General features: G+C 36.3%; 1 long non-coding RNA gene across 1 annotated transcript in view; it reads left to right on the plus strand.

Annotated features, from left to right (window-relative positions):
- LOC123383897 overlaps positions 1-13,548 on the plus strand; it is a 98,020-nt gene that overhangs the window by 24,296 nt on the left and 60,176 nt on the right. The window contains exon 3 of the long non-coding RNA XR_006594258.1: positions 705-805. This is a non-coding gene — a long non-coding RNA (uncharacterized LOC123383897). The remainder of the gene's footprint in view (positions 1-704; positions 806-13,548) is intronic.

The following is a 13,548-nucleotide window of genomic DNA, read 5'->3' on the forward strand; positions in this document are numbered from 1 at the left end:
TTGTTGCTGTTTTTATCTCAGACTATAATGGAAATACTTACGTAGTAACCAGAGAAAATGTATTTTACCCTAAATAGGCGTATCATAGAACTCAAGGAAACAATTAGTGTTACCCCTGTCAGAACTTCAACTTGCTAATTATAAGGCTAATGAGAAAAAAAACCTTTACCTAAATTTTTTCCTCTATGTAATGCTTAGAAATGCTTTATTTGCCATTTTGCTTCACAGAAAGTTTTCTCATTGAGGCTTTTTAGATGTGGCTTGAATCTCTCAAGGTAACAGAAGTGTTAGTGGAAGGAATATGTGCCTGCTTTAGGTCACTATCTCGATCTGTTATGAAACAAGGTAATATTTCAAGTAGGCACAACAGATAAAGGAACAATGGCACAAATGGGCTGATGTGAAGGTTTTATCTGAGTCTTGGCAACTTGAAAGGTTTATTGTGACATAGCTAATAAAGGCCTGGATTCAGAGTCTGAAGATCTAAAGATTGTTTCTAGCGTGAACTTTGTATAAGTCACTTAACCTTTGTTTCTCTCCCTTAAGAAGAGGATAAAATTACTAACCCAAACCAAAAATGGACAGAGGAATAGTTAATTATGTAGGGATTTTGAGTATCAAAATTCTCAGAAAGTACACTCTTTAATTACTAGAGTTTCCCTGCAGCACTTGAAAAATGTTAATCTTTTCCTTGTTCTCCAAAGTTCTGGATTGTGTTCCGTTGGAGCCCATCAATTATGACCCTACATCTTCAACAACAACAACCAAAAAAAAAGCTTCAACACGAATATTATGAGGTGACAAGGTAATGAAAGCAGATAAAGCCTGCTTCTAGTCAAGAATTTTTTTTTAAACTTAACTCTGTTTTGGTTTTGATTAGAGTTTAGTAATGCCATTTACAATTACACGTAGGGTAATAAATAACTGATATTTATGTGGCATTTTATTGTTTTGCAAATGCTGGCACATGTTATCTCACTTAAACATCACAACAACTTTATGTGAAATTGCCCGAGGAATTTGGATTTCAGAGCTATTAAGTGCCTTGCCCAAGGACACACAGCTGGCAAGAAGTAGACCAAAACATAGACTTTCCAGATTCAAATCCAGCGTTCTGTCCAAAATCCACCATGGCCTCCTTAAAGACAAAAAAGATATTGTCCCTCAGACTTGTACCTGATGAACATTCTGATCGATATGTAGTATGTACTAAGACAAAACCTACATAGTAATGTAATGATAAAATAATGGTTTGATCTTCCAGGCCGTCGCCCCAACCACCCTTACCCATAGTTCCCCCCACACCCAAACTAACAATTTATATTTAACAGGCAAATACCCTAATTCTTAATTTACTTGAGCATATTGTGGATAATATGTCTTCATGCAATATGAAAAATGAATTTGTTTTTTTCTTTTTTAAACTCAGTCTGGAGTTGGCACTTGTTACATGAGGTTCTCATGTATCACAAAACAAATTCTCAAACATATTTCGGTGAAGAAGTGGAGGAGTGATTTGAATTATGATGCAGCTGGCAAAACTGTAGGCATCATTGGTAATTAAGTCCAATTTGACATGTTTATCCTTTACTGTAAACAGTGTCATCTGATCCAGTTTCTTTAGTTCTTGATATTTTACTATGTTTCACCTCTTGAGTCTGTTTCCTGGTATTGATTATTAAACACTTAGCTTTAAGCTGAGGGAAATTCTACATAGCTATCTCCTTTGTTTCAAATATTTACCTGTGACTTACCACACAGTTTCCGTGAGCTCTGTTAATAGAAAGGAAAGAAATGACTGCCATGAAGTCATCTTTGCTCGGGGTTTGATGATTATTCTCTTTCCTTTGTCTGACCTTAGCCTTGTAGAGTGTCATCGTAACAACATTAAGTGACTTTTAAGAAAACACACAAATTCCAGCACTGCCACCCTTCGTGCAATGGATTTTCCTTCCTTATTTGGCTTTATGTCTTTATTATACTTCACACATTTCTGAGTGGACAGGCAGTTCTGGCTTAGCCCTGATCAGCACACCAATTGTACTGCATTGTAATTGGCTATTCACTTACTGGTTTCTTTCTCTAGACTGCAGACTCTTGTGGGAAGAAGGCTTTACTTTGGTGGAATCCCCCACTCTGCCCCTTCTCTTAGTGTCAGACACATAGCGCAGGTTATTCATTAAACGTTTGATGGATATCAAACCAAGTGAATTACGATAGCATCCCTTTTCTTCCATCCCCTGGCTGTTTGCCTTGGATACGGTGCTCAGTATCCGCCTAAAAAATGGAGGCAATCATCATATTATTCTCAGAGACTACTGGAAGAATTAGACCATTCACTTGAAAGTTTTTATACTGGGAAATACTCTTCAAAAGGTGGTTATGCTAATTACCACAACTTTGTATCTGCATATTTTACTTCCCATAATTATATCATAAATACTTTTTTTGCTTTAGTTTCGGTCTGGTGTATTGTAGTAGTAATGTAACTAGCCTCTGTGCTTCAGTTCCTGCTCTTAATTCCACACTGCACCTAGACTAACCATAGAAAATATCAGATAGGATTGTCAGTTCTTCACTTTACACCCTTCGACAGAGGCTTGTCTGTCCTGTACACTACCACATCCCCAACCCCCAGGCCAATGCCTGATATTTGAGTTTATAAGCCTCTGTTACTTATGTGCCCAGTATCTGGAGGCCTCCACAGAAGGACATAAAAATCTTTCATCACATGCCTCCTGCATATCTCCCTAGCCTCGAATCTCACTCCAGCAAGACTTGGTTACATATCTAGGATTGTAGTAGTAAGGAACAGTGGGGAATTCCCAAGATGTTCCCTTCACACCTCAGTGCCTTTGCATATGTTTTCTTTTTCTTCCCAGAGGGCAGTCTCTCTCCTCTGCTGGGGCACTTGACAAACATATGTCCCTTACAACTCAGCCTACCTTTAGACTCCCCTTCAAAGCACTTCCCTTTCACCTGGCGCAGGTTTCTTGTCATCTGAGCTCTTATATCTTATAGCACATTGTGCATAAGCATGTCTATACAGGATGCAAGGAATCTTTAATAATTGTTTGCATGTATTTTCTCTTAACTAGATGATGAGCTCTTTGTGTGGAGCCAAAATGTAATGTCTGTATTCCTTGCATCTAATGTGGCGCTTGGTCCTCCATAAGCACTCAATAGGTATTTCTGAAGTGAATTATTATACAACCTTTGTAACTGTAATTTTATTGGTAACAGTATGTTCTACCATACTGTTCTAGTAGAATTTACTTCACATTTCTGCTACTGTGGAAATTTTAGAGATTCTTGATGCTCTGCCTATAGATTCTCATTTCAATTGAATTTTTCACTTAGTGTAAATTCTCAGGTGATGTGAATATTGAAGAATAAAGTTTCTGATAAATAATGCCTTACAATTGTTAGGTTAAATTAGAAAGGAAAGAAAAGTACTTTGCAAACCTATTCACAGTCAGGTGCTTTGTATACTTAGTAACATACTTAAAATACTCAGTTATCTATGTAAAATGTGAGGAGTTTATGTGCACCTGTGACTTTAATTTATATAATAAGTATATAAAACAGGAAACAAAGTTGCAAAATGGGTAACTAGCGTGACTAGGCAATTCATAGAAGGGGAGCTATGAATGGCTTTCAAGTATATGAAGAGATGCTCAAACTTACTAGTAATGCAAGAGGTGAAAATTCATATATCAATAATCATCATTCAATTCACTCAGAATGGCAGAAATTAAGAAAGGGGGTTATTAGCAAATGCAGGCAAAGGTGTGGGAAGACATAATTTTTTTTGCACTGCTAATGAAAGTGCAGACCTAAGTGGTCATTCTGGAAAGCAATCTTACAGTACATAGCAAAATTAAGTCTATTTCTTACAGTATTATTTGTGGTAGCAGGGAGGTGAAGGAAGCCTAGATATCTAATGCACGCAAATTGCACAAGAAATGAAATAGATGTGACCTATTACAATGCAGCAGTTAGAAACGAAGGAACTGAATGACATACAATATAAATCATAACAACATAATATTGAATAAAGAAGGAAATATAGAGAATGTGATACTTACACTTTCTAATATGCTGTTTTCTTTCTTATGCTTTAATAGTAATGAAGTAATATGATTATAGTTTTGTCTTATGTTGTCTTATTAGCAAGGCAGCAGCTTTTATAGTAATATTACATAGTTATGTAACATGTTCCAAAGCTATAGTTATTTCTAAATTTTTTATTTTTAATATTTATTTATTTTTGAGAGAGAGGGATAGAGCATGAGTGGGAGAGAGGCAGAGAGAGAGGGAGACAACAGAATCTGAAGAAGGATTCTGTCAGCATAGAGCCTGACATGGGGCTCGAACTCATGACTGTGAGGTCATGACCTGAGCCAAACGAAGTTGGACGCTCAACTGACTGAGTCACCCAGGTGTCCCAAGCTATAGTTATTTCTTAACATACTACCTAATAAGATGAATTTATTAGAAAAAAACTGAGGTAGATTTTTTCCCAATAATATGATTGTGAGTTGCTATTCTTTCCTTCATATTTAAAACTATATTTGTTGGATTGCTACATTTTCTTTTTTATTTGCAAGAGAGAGCACAAGCAGGGGAGAGGGGCAGAGGGAGAGAGAGAGAATCCCAAGTAGGCTCCATGCTTAGCCCGGAGCCTGACGCAGGGCTCAATCCCACGACCCTGGATCATGGCCTGAGCTGAAATCAAGAGTCAGATGCTCAACCAACTGGCTCACCCAGGCAGTCCAGATTGTTACATTTTTAAAGAGTTTTTCTTCTCTCTGAAAAGGAATGGCAGTCAAAGGATGAAGGAAAAATAATTATAACATATTTAAATCTCTTGGTTTATTTGAGAACTGAAGAGATCACTTGTTTATTTATTTTTTTTTTTGTGGTATTTTTTTACATAGACTATTTTGGTATGTGTTTTCCATTTTCAGTTAAATGTCAGAGAAGGTGTTAAACTAATTTTAACTATAATGGTAAATTGGAGAGCAAAGATAGAGTGCATAGAGTGGAGAATACTACAAAATAGAGAAGTTGACACATAATTTTGAGGACAAATCTAGAATTTTATATATGACTCACTGTTTATGCTTTTTATGTTTTTCCAATTAGAAGTTATCACAGGTGAAGATGGTCAAAAGGTACAAACTTCCAGTTATAAAATATATAAGCCATGGGGATGTTATATACAGCATGGTGACTATAGTTAATAATACTGTTGTCGTATATTTGAAAGTTACTAAGAGAGTAGATCTTAAAGAAAAGAAAGTTGTAACTGTGTGAGGTGATGGATGTTAATTATACTTACTGTGGTGATCATTATTCAATATATCCAAATATCGAATCATCATGTTGTACACATGAAACCAATATAATATTATATGTCAAGTATATGCCAACAAAAAGAAGTTATCATGGTTATTTGTAACTAGTTTATTTTACTGACTCTTAGATGTATCCAAGGCAATTAACTCCTGTACAGTCTCCCTCCTAAATATCTTTCTAATTAATCTCCTCTATTTTACCATAACTTCTTTAACTTCTTCCTTGGTTTACTGTTCTACAGTCTCTCCTCACTGCAATCCATGTCCCCAGTTATCCTTTTAAAATTACCACCTATTTGCTAGTTCTCCCGTTTCCTGCTCCCTTTCTGCTTCATCTTCTGCTTCTGGCACACTTCCTCCCCATGGCTCCCTGTGCCAAAATTCATGCCTTCCTCTGGTGAACACAGTGTGTTTAACACCCAACAGAAAGCAATCCTCCCTCTTTGAAGCTGCTCCAGGAAGAGTTGGGCCCATCCTATGTGATTCCATTGTGCTTTGTAAATGTGTCTATTATAGCACTTACCTCAGTAAATTATACATATTGAAGTTGGGGTCCATCTCCCAAGGAAGAGCCCTACATAGTCTGGCGGAGCTAGTGCACATATTGTCCTTAGAAAATAATTAGGGTAGCCATCTTCCTTGGAAATTCAACAACAACAACAACAACAACAACAACAACAACAACAACAGTCAATGATGGAAACCTCCTTTGTGAGAAGTGGGATATCTGTCTACCTATCTATCATCATTTTATCTCTTCATCAGTTCTTTTTTCTGAAAAAAGAGATCAGAATAGATGATCCCTGTGTTTCTCCCCAAATATATATATGAACCAAATCTCCAGATGTGCCTGTGTCCAAAACCTCAAATTACTGATTTACATTGAAAAATAATGTTATTTATGCCATGGGTCTTTCACCTTAAAATTTGTTTTATTATAGCAGAATGGGGCAGAGGACTTCTAAAGCCACAACCATAGATACACAGAATGGAAGTCAGATGTTTGAAAGTTCCATTGAGTTCTTTTTAAAATACTGTGCTTGTGTTACTTTATAATGAATTTAGATTAAAGATACAACTGTAGGCATGAAGGAATGTCCTTACTATTACTATGATTTTGAAGTATAAACAACAAAATTGGGGATCAACCTATTAACTTCTTACACTTTGGTCTTTTTCTAGCTCCCTTTTGGGTATAAATAAGACATTGTTTTATGTAATTTGGAAAGTTCTCTATAACTTTAATGGAGGAGATTTTTTCCTATCATTTGTTTATACGAAAAGACAAAACTGGTAAATTTAGGATTCTTCTGTGGGAAGTCTCTGTAAATGAAACTAATGAATCTTGATTCAATAAACTTGAATGAATATGTATTTTGTCATAGTTGAATGATCTAAGTGCTCTGAAGTCAGATGTGCTTTCAAAATACCCCCATAAATGTAAATTCTTAATTATGACCATTTTTTAGGGTATTTATCTGTCTCTTGGTGGTTGTTGCTACTTTGGCCCCTTTTATATGTTTTGGATAGAGAAGGAAACACAATGCTTGCATTCCTGTGGTTGCTATAGTAATGGAAAAAAAAAAAACTACAGCTGTGATTGTAGACTTGAAGAAAAAGACAGGTAATTTCAGCCCTGGAGACTTAGTAAATATTAATTGTGAAGAAGAAAGCTCTTGGTCTCATTCTTTAATAGCATGTATGTGTGTATGTGTGTGTATGCGTATATATATATATATATATATATATATATATATATAGGCCAGAAATCGTTACACTGAGATAAATTGTGACTTGGTGTTACTGCCTCTAATTGCATTCCAGAGGTAGGTTGAAACATTAGCTAATATTCCAAGCAGTAGGGTTTTGCATTCAATTAAGTGCACTCCCTGGCTAGAGATGATACTCTGTGACCCACAAGAAAAAAACTATTGTTTGATTTTAAAAAGAAAAGGTATAGATTCTCTCACAGAGCAAGGAAGTACAGTGTTCTCTATGGTGTTTCTTGATTATTTTTTTTTAGAATAAGTATTGTTTTTTTTAGAATAAGTATTCTATTCTAGAGTACCCTTTGGATGACAGTTGCATGGCCCATGCCGACCAGCCTTCGAGAAAACTCCTTTTTGTATCACATAGAGCCCAGTCACTGTGACAGTGATGGGTAACAGAGACTGAAATCATAGTTGATGCTCAATAAATATTAACTCCTATCCTTATTGTGGGTATTATTTTCATTAACAATAGGTGTTATATTGTTGCTGCTTTAGTTCTAGGGGCAGGAATTTGAAAGGGGACCAGGGTTCAGAAGTTGAAAGTGAAAGTCAGGTGTCATAAAGACAGTGCAAATGCCAGCTGAGCAGGTAAGAAAACCCCATAGTAGCAAGCAGCTGTGATGTTTACATGGGTTTTCATTAGCAGATATTCATTAGGTGTTTATGGTATATTGATCACTATGTTAGGAATATGGGCACAAAGAGATGTGGAATAATTATCCTTTCTGCCCCAAATGGGCTCACAGTGGATTTTGGACTATATTACTAAAAATTACATAGTTATATAATATTAATATATTGTTACATGTTAATAATAATATATTATTATTTATATATCCCTAACAATATATCATTATTTATTAATATTAATATGTTATATTACTATATTTCTATAAACATATAGTGTATATATATAAATAAAATATTACTGTATACACACACATATACTGTTATTTTACCATAGTTTGAAAAGCACCACCGTGGAGGCATTTATAGGGTGCTGTACAAGCACAGACAAGGGTGAAATGGAGTCAACACTTATAGAAGCACCATTGAAACTTGGTGATTGAGAATGGACTCTGGAGCCCAGCTACCTAGATTTAAATCTCAGCTTTGCCATTTCCTCCCTTTGTAATGTTGGTTATGTTATTTAGGGTCTATGTGTCTCTGTTTCCTCTTATGTAAATGTGAATAGTAAATACCTAGTTTATAGGATGTTATGAAGATTGTATTTATTATAGATGGAGATTAAATGAATATATCTATCAATCTATCATCTTCTGTATTAGAATAGTACCTGGCATATAGCAAGTGCCATGTATATGTGTGTGTGTGTGTGTGTGTGTGTGTGTGTGTGTGTGTGTGTGTGTGTATACACACACACACACATACATACATACATGAGCTATTGTTGTGATAAAATTTGGGCCAGTAATACTTGTACTGTCAAACAGTTTAGTTAACACGAAGTGCTGGGCCTTCTGCTTTCTTGGCTTCATTGGAACCGTATAAGACTCCATGGGTCCCATAATGAACATCCTTTTAGCAACAGTGTGTTGAATACATATACATTCTAATCTCATTTGGGTTGCTTTGGAGAATCATTGAACATAGTTAAAAATAATACTGTTCTCACAATCCTGGGCAAACTATGTAGAGTTGTACAAATCACAAGCAGTTTGATTAAATACCATGTTTGCAACTAAGAGAGTATACTGCCGAGACTTTTTCAGTTTTAAGTGTGAATTCATATTTATTTATGTCAAATGTACCTTTTAAAATATGGCATATCCTTTCCAGTTGGCAGACACATAAACATCTTGCTGTACCTTGGTACTTGAGGCCCCATAAGAAAATTTATGTCTGGTATAAATCTGTATTTTAATGGACATTCCCCCAATAAACCCTCTAAGAATGAGAGATCATACCTATCCATTTTCGGGGATGTAATTCAGGAAAGATAGATGTGCATGTATATGTGTCATTATACTATTATTGCTGCTGTTTTATTACCCTTGTTAGTAGGAAGAATGGACTCGGGGTGGGCACTGTTCTCACATTCCTGCAAGACACATATGAGTTGATGTACATGTAGTATTCATAAGTACCCTTACACATTTCAGATTAAAAAAATAAGAAATGATGTATAGAGGACTGAAGAATATTTGGCCAATGATTTCAGGGTCCAATAAAGCTTAGTAGAGTTATTGCCACTCAGGATTTAATACTTTGTCTTTCAAGTCTTGTGAAATTATTTAGTTTTAATAGATTCTAGAGACATTTATGTCACACTTAATTGATTCCATAAATTCAATTTATGCGAGTCTAATTTATAAGGTAGAATGCAAATTTACTTCCCTCTGCAAAGAACTTCAATGGCTCCTAATTACTTGTTGGGTAAACTCCAAATTCTTTGCTCCATGATCTGACTTAAGCTACTTCTCAACCTCATTATTACTTTCCTTTTAAATTCAAGACCTTCAACTGGGGAAGAAAATAATACTTAAGCACTCAAGTCCTCCAGTTTTTTTTCAATAAGGATTTTAAAGTCATTAGAAATGCACCCTCCATTTCTTTTGTATTAAATTCTCCTTTGTGAGTGAGGCAGGTGTCCTCCCAGGTGAGTCAGTCATCAACTGATAGCAGTTGGTGGGTTTGATTAACTAATGATTAACTTGTATTCACATCTCATATACTTGCTCCAGAAGTATAAGCTCCCCTCCTAATGAGACACAGCACTTCTTCATTTTGCTGGTCTTTGTATTTTTTTTTTTTTAATCAGGAAGCTGTCAACTGCTAATGCACATCTTTTCATTTTGGGATTAATAATTGTCTTCAGGTTTTTCAAGGACTCAGCATTTTTTTTAACCATTTCTTGAAGAAAAAGGTGTCATCTGTTCTCTTGCAAAAATTCTAGCTGTAGCCTCTGTGGAAAGCCTCAAATGTATTGATCGAGTGTTGCAATAGTACGGAATAGAATTTCTTCTCTTTTCCTAGTCTATGTCAAAGTATTACTTTTTTCTGTTGACCACCCTTTGAGACTAGCTTTGAATTATCTTCTTTCTAGAAACTTTCTTTTGTCTGAATAACTCTTTTTTTTAATTTTTATTTTTTAATTAAAAAAATTTTTTTAACGTTTATTTATTTTTGAGACAGGGAGAGACAGAGCATGAACGGGGGAGGGTCAGAGAGAGAGGGGACACAGAATCTGAAACAGGCTCCAGGCTCTGAGCTGTCAGCACAGAGCCTGATGCGGGGCTCGAACTCACGGACCGCGAGATCATGACCTGAGCCAAAGTCGGACGCTTAACTGACTGAGCCACCCAGGCGCTTCTGTCTGAATAATTCTTCTGTGCTCTCTAGCAAATCTTCAGTCTCCATAATGAAATGGAGAATATAGAAGCATTTTTAACTCATCTACTTTCTATAGTCGATAAAACTATTACGTCATTGTGAGGGAGTCCTTTGCAGCCTTGGGTACTAAGAATGGCTTCCCAGACTAAATACCTGTGAAATAAGTCTTTAAGGATAAGTGGAAATATTTTTTAGTGAGAAGGGAAAGGAAGATTTGCAGATGGAGGGAACAGCATATTCAGAGGCAGCAGAGTTGAATAGTGACATGACATAGTTGGGTCCTCCAGAGTGCAGGTTTTGTCTGGAGCTTATGGAACAGAGATAGTGGTATGAGATGAGATAGGGGATGAAACATTTCTTTGGCAGGAAGGACCTTGTTTGTCACTTGAAGAACATTAAGCTTCATTTGGCAGGGTTTGATTTTGACGGATTTTAGTCTAGGGACTCATGATCACAGGATGAAGAATCTTGTTGGACACAGGGAGATAAGACAGGAAGTGAATACAGAGGTTCCTGTGATGACAGCCTGGGATAAAGCAGGAGAAGTTGTGGTAAGGAGGAACAGATAGAAATAAAGGGTATTTGGGTGCCTGGGTGGCTCATTTGGTTACATGTCTGACTTCGGCTCAGGTCATATCTCACAGTTCATGAGTTTGAGCCCCACATAGGGCTCTCTGCTGTCAGCACAGACCTGGCTTCAGATCCTCTGTCTCTCTCTGTCCCTCCCCGCCTCAAAAATAAAAAAATTAAAAAAAAAGAAAGGATATTTTATTGGTTTAATCAATAAGAATTAGTGGTTGACTGGATGTTGGTCATGAATTTATTTCCTTTAAAAATTTTGAAGTTATTTTTAAAAATATCAAAGCCATTTCAATATAGCATTGCAGTAATACAAAACGTTTTTTAAAATAGTTTTTTTCTTTTTCTTTTTTTTTATGTTCTTAATATATTTTGAGAGAGAGCACAAGCCGGGTAGGGACAGAGAGAAAAGGAGATACAGAATCTGAGGCAGGCTCCAGGCCCTGAGCTGTCGACACAGAGCCAGAGATGGGGCTCAAACTCATGGACGGTGAGATCACGCCCTGAGCCAAAGTAGGCTTAACCTCCTGAACCACTCAGGTGTTCCATGGTAGTAACACAAAACTTCTAAGTGAAGTTAATATGTAATTTAGTATAAGTGAAGTTAATATGTTGTGACTCTGTATCTCACTTTGCTTATCTTTTTAAAAATGTTTTTAAAATTGTGCTAAAATATACACTGCATAAAATTTACCATCTTAACTATTTTTAAATGTTCAGTTTTTGCTAATTACCTTCAAGTTGCTTTTCAACCAGTCTCCAAAACTCTTTTCATCTTGTAAAACTAAACCTCTATACTCCTTAAACAGCAACTCCCTCTCTCCTCCCCCCAGCCTCTGGCAACACTTGTTCTACTTTCTGTTTCCATGAATTTGACTGTTCTAGGTACCTTATGTAAGTGGAATCATGCAGTATTATTATTATTATTATTATTATTTTGTAATTGGCTTATTTCCCATAGCATAATATTGTAAGTTTCATCCACATTGTAGCACATGTCAGAATTTTCATTTTTAAGCTGGATTATATCTCTATCTATCTATCTATCTATATCCATCCATCTATCTATATAGATACAGATATAGATATTCGTGTACACACACACACACACACACACACACACACACACACACACACACATATACACTACATTTTGTTTATCCCCTCATCTGTCAAGGCACCCTGGTTGCTTCTACCTTTGAGCTGTTGTGAATAAGGCTGCTGGAACCCTGGGTGAACCATTTGCTTATCTTTAAAGTGAAGATAACAATAAGGCCTACCTCCTGGGGGGTTTTGTGAGAATTTAACATAACGATTTGTGTGAAATAATTACCTAATGAACTTTAGTTATTTACATTGCCTCTGGGTGAAAAAGAGAGAAATAAAAATTAGGCTTAGGGGAAGGAAGGAGGCCTGTGCTCTTGGTGACCTGAACTAATGCAGCCTGACTGGGGAAACAAGACTGAAGTCTTCTAGTTAGGGCACCCTTCCATCCACCTCCCCCACTTCTGCTCTGATCTGTTTCCAAGCTTACCATACAGCAATTTCATTATTCATCGTGCTTTTGATGTAAACCAAAGTTTGATTTTTAAACTAAGAAGAGGATCACATTGCAAAGTATTTTGAATGCTGAGGAAAGGTTATCTTACATGAAATTTTAGGCTTTTTCATTTTATGATTCAAGCACATTAGTGGTTGCAAGACCCAAAATAGACACATTTTAGTGAAAAAGCAGCTTAAATGGTAGTTGCTTTCTGACAGATGGAGGAATTCAGTTCATATCTAAATATGAGCTTTGTTTATTTTTATCAGATTACCAACTCTGCAAATTGGATTAATGTGTAATTTTAAGCACGGCAGGCATAAAACTTTATAGAAGGGTTTTATATTTCTAGCATTTCCAACTTATTATTTTTTAATTTTTACAACTGATGTTCAGGCAGTAGCATAGTTTTGCTCTGTTTTTTTTCAAAATTGACATATCAAATATGCTATCTCTCTGATAGACTCCTTGAAAGAAATGGTCTAGGATCACATCTGCCTAAGATCTTGCAGTTCACAGGGAGAGAGAAGCTCAAACTGCTGCTAGGAGTTTGTGAACGAAAATAAGGCCTTGGTGTTTTCCCATTCCCAAACCCACATGATTTTAGATCTGTGTTCAAGGTCACTGTTGGACCCTTTAACAAGCCTAGCTCTGGGCTTAAGGCCAGTGATTCCTGGGCCTCTGCCATCATTCTGTCTTTTAGAGTAGGGAATAGAAATCTGAATTCAACATCTATGTAATCCCTTCCTCTAGCTTCATGTGTCCCTATGTAACTTTGTAGTTTTTCTTGTCATCTAGATATCAAAGTGACAGGTTTTGGCACTTCTAGGTAGCGGTCCCTCAACTAATGGGGTGTAAAGGTGTAAGGACCACCACACTCCTGGCTCCTGCTTTCCAGAATCAGCAAAAAAGGAATTTTCTGGGGGAAAAGGCAGAATAT

Source organism: Felis catus, chromosome A2 (assembly GCF_018350175.1).
Source record: "Felis catus isolate Fca126 chromosome A2, F.catus_Fca126_mat1.0, whole genome shotgun sequence".
In the NCBI taxonomy this organism is placed as follows: Eukaryota; Metazoa; Chordata; class Mammalia; order Carnivora; family Felidae; genus Felis; species Felis catus.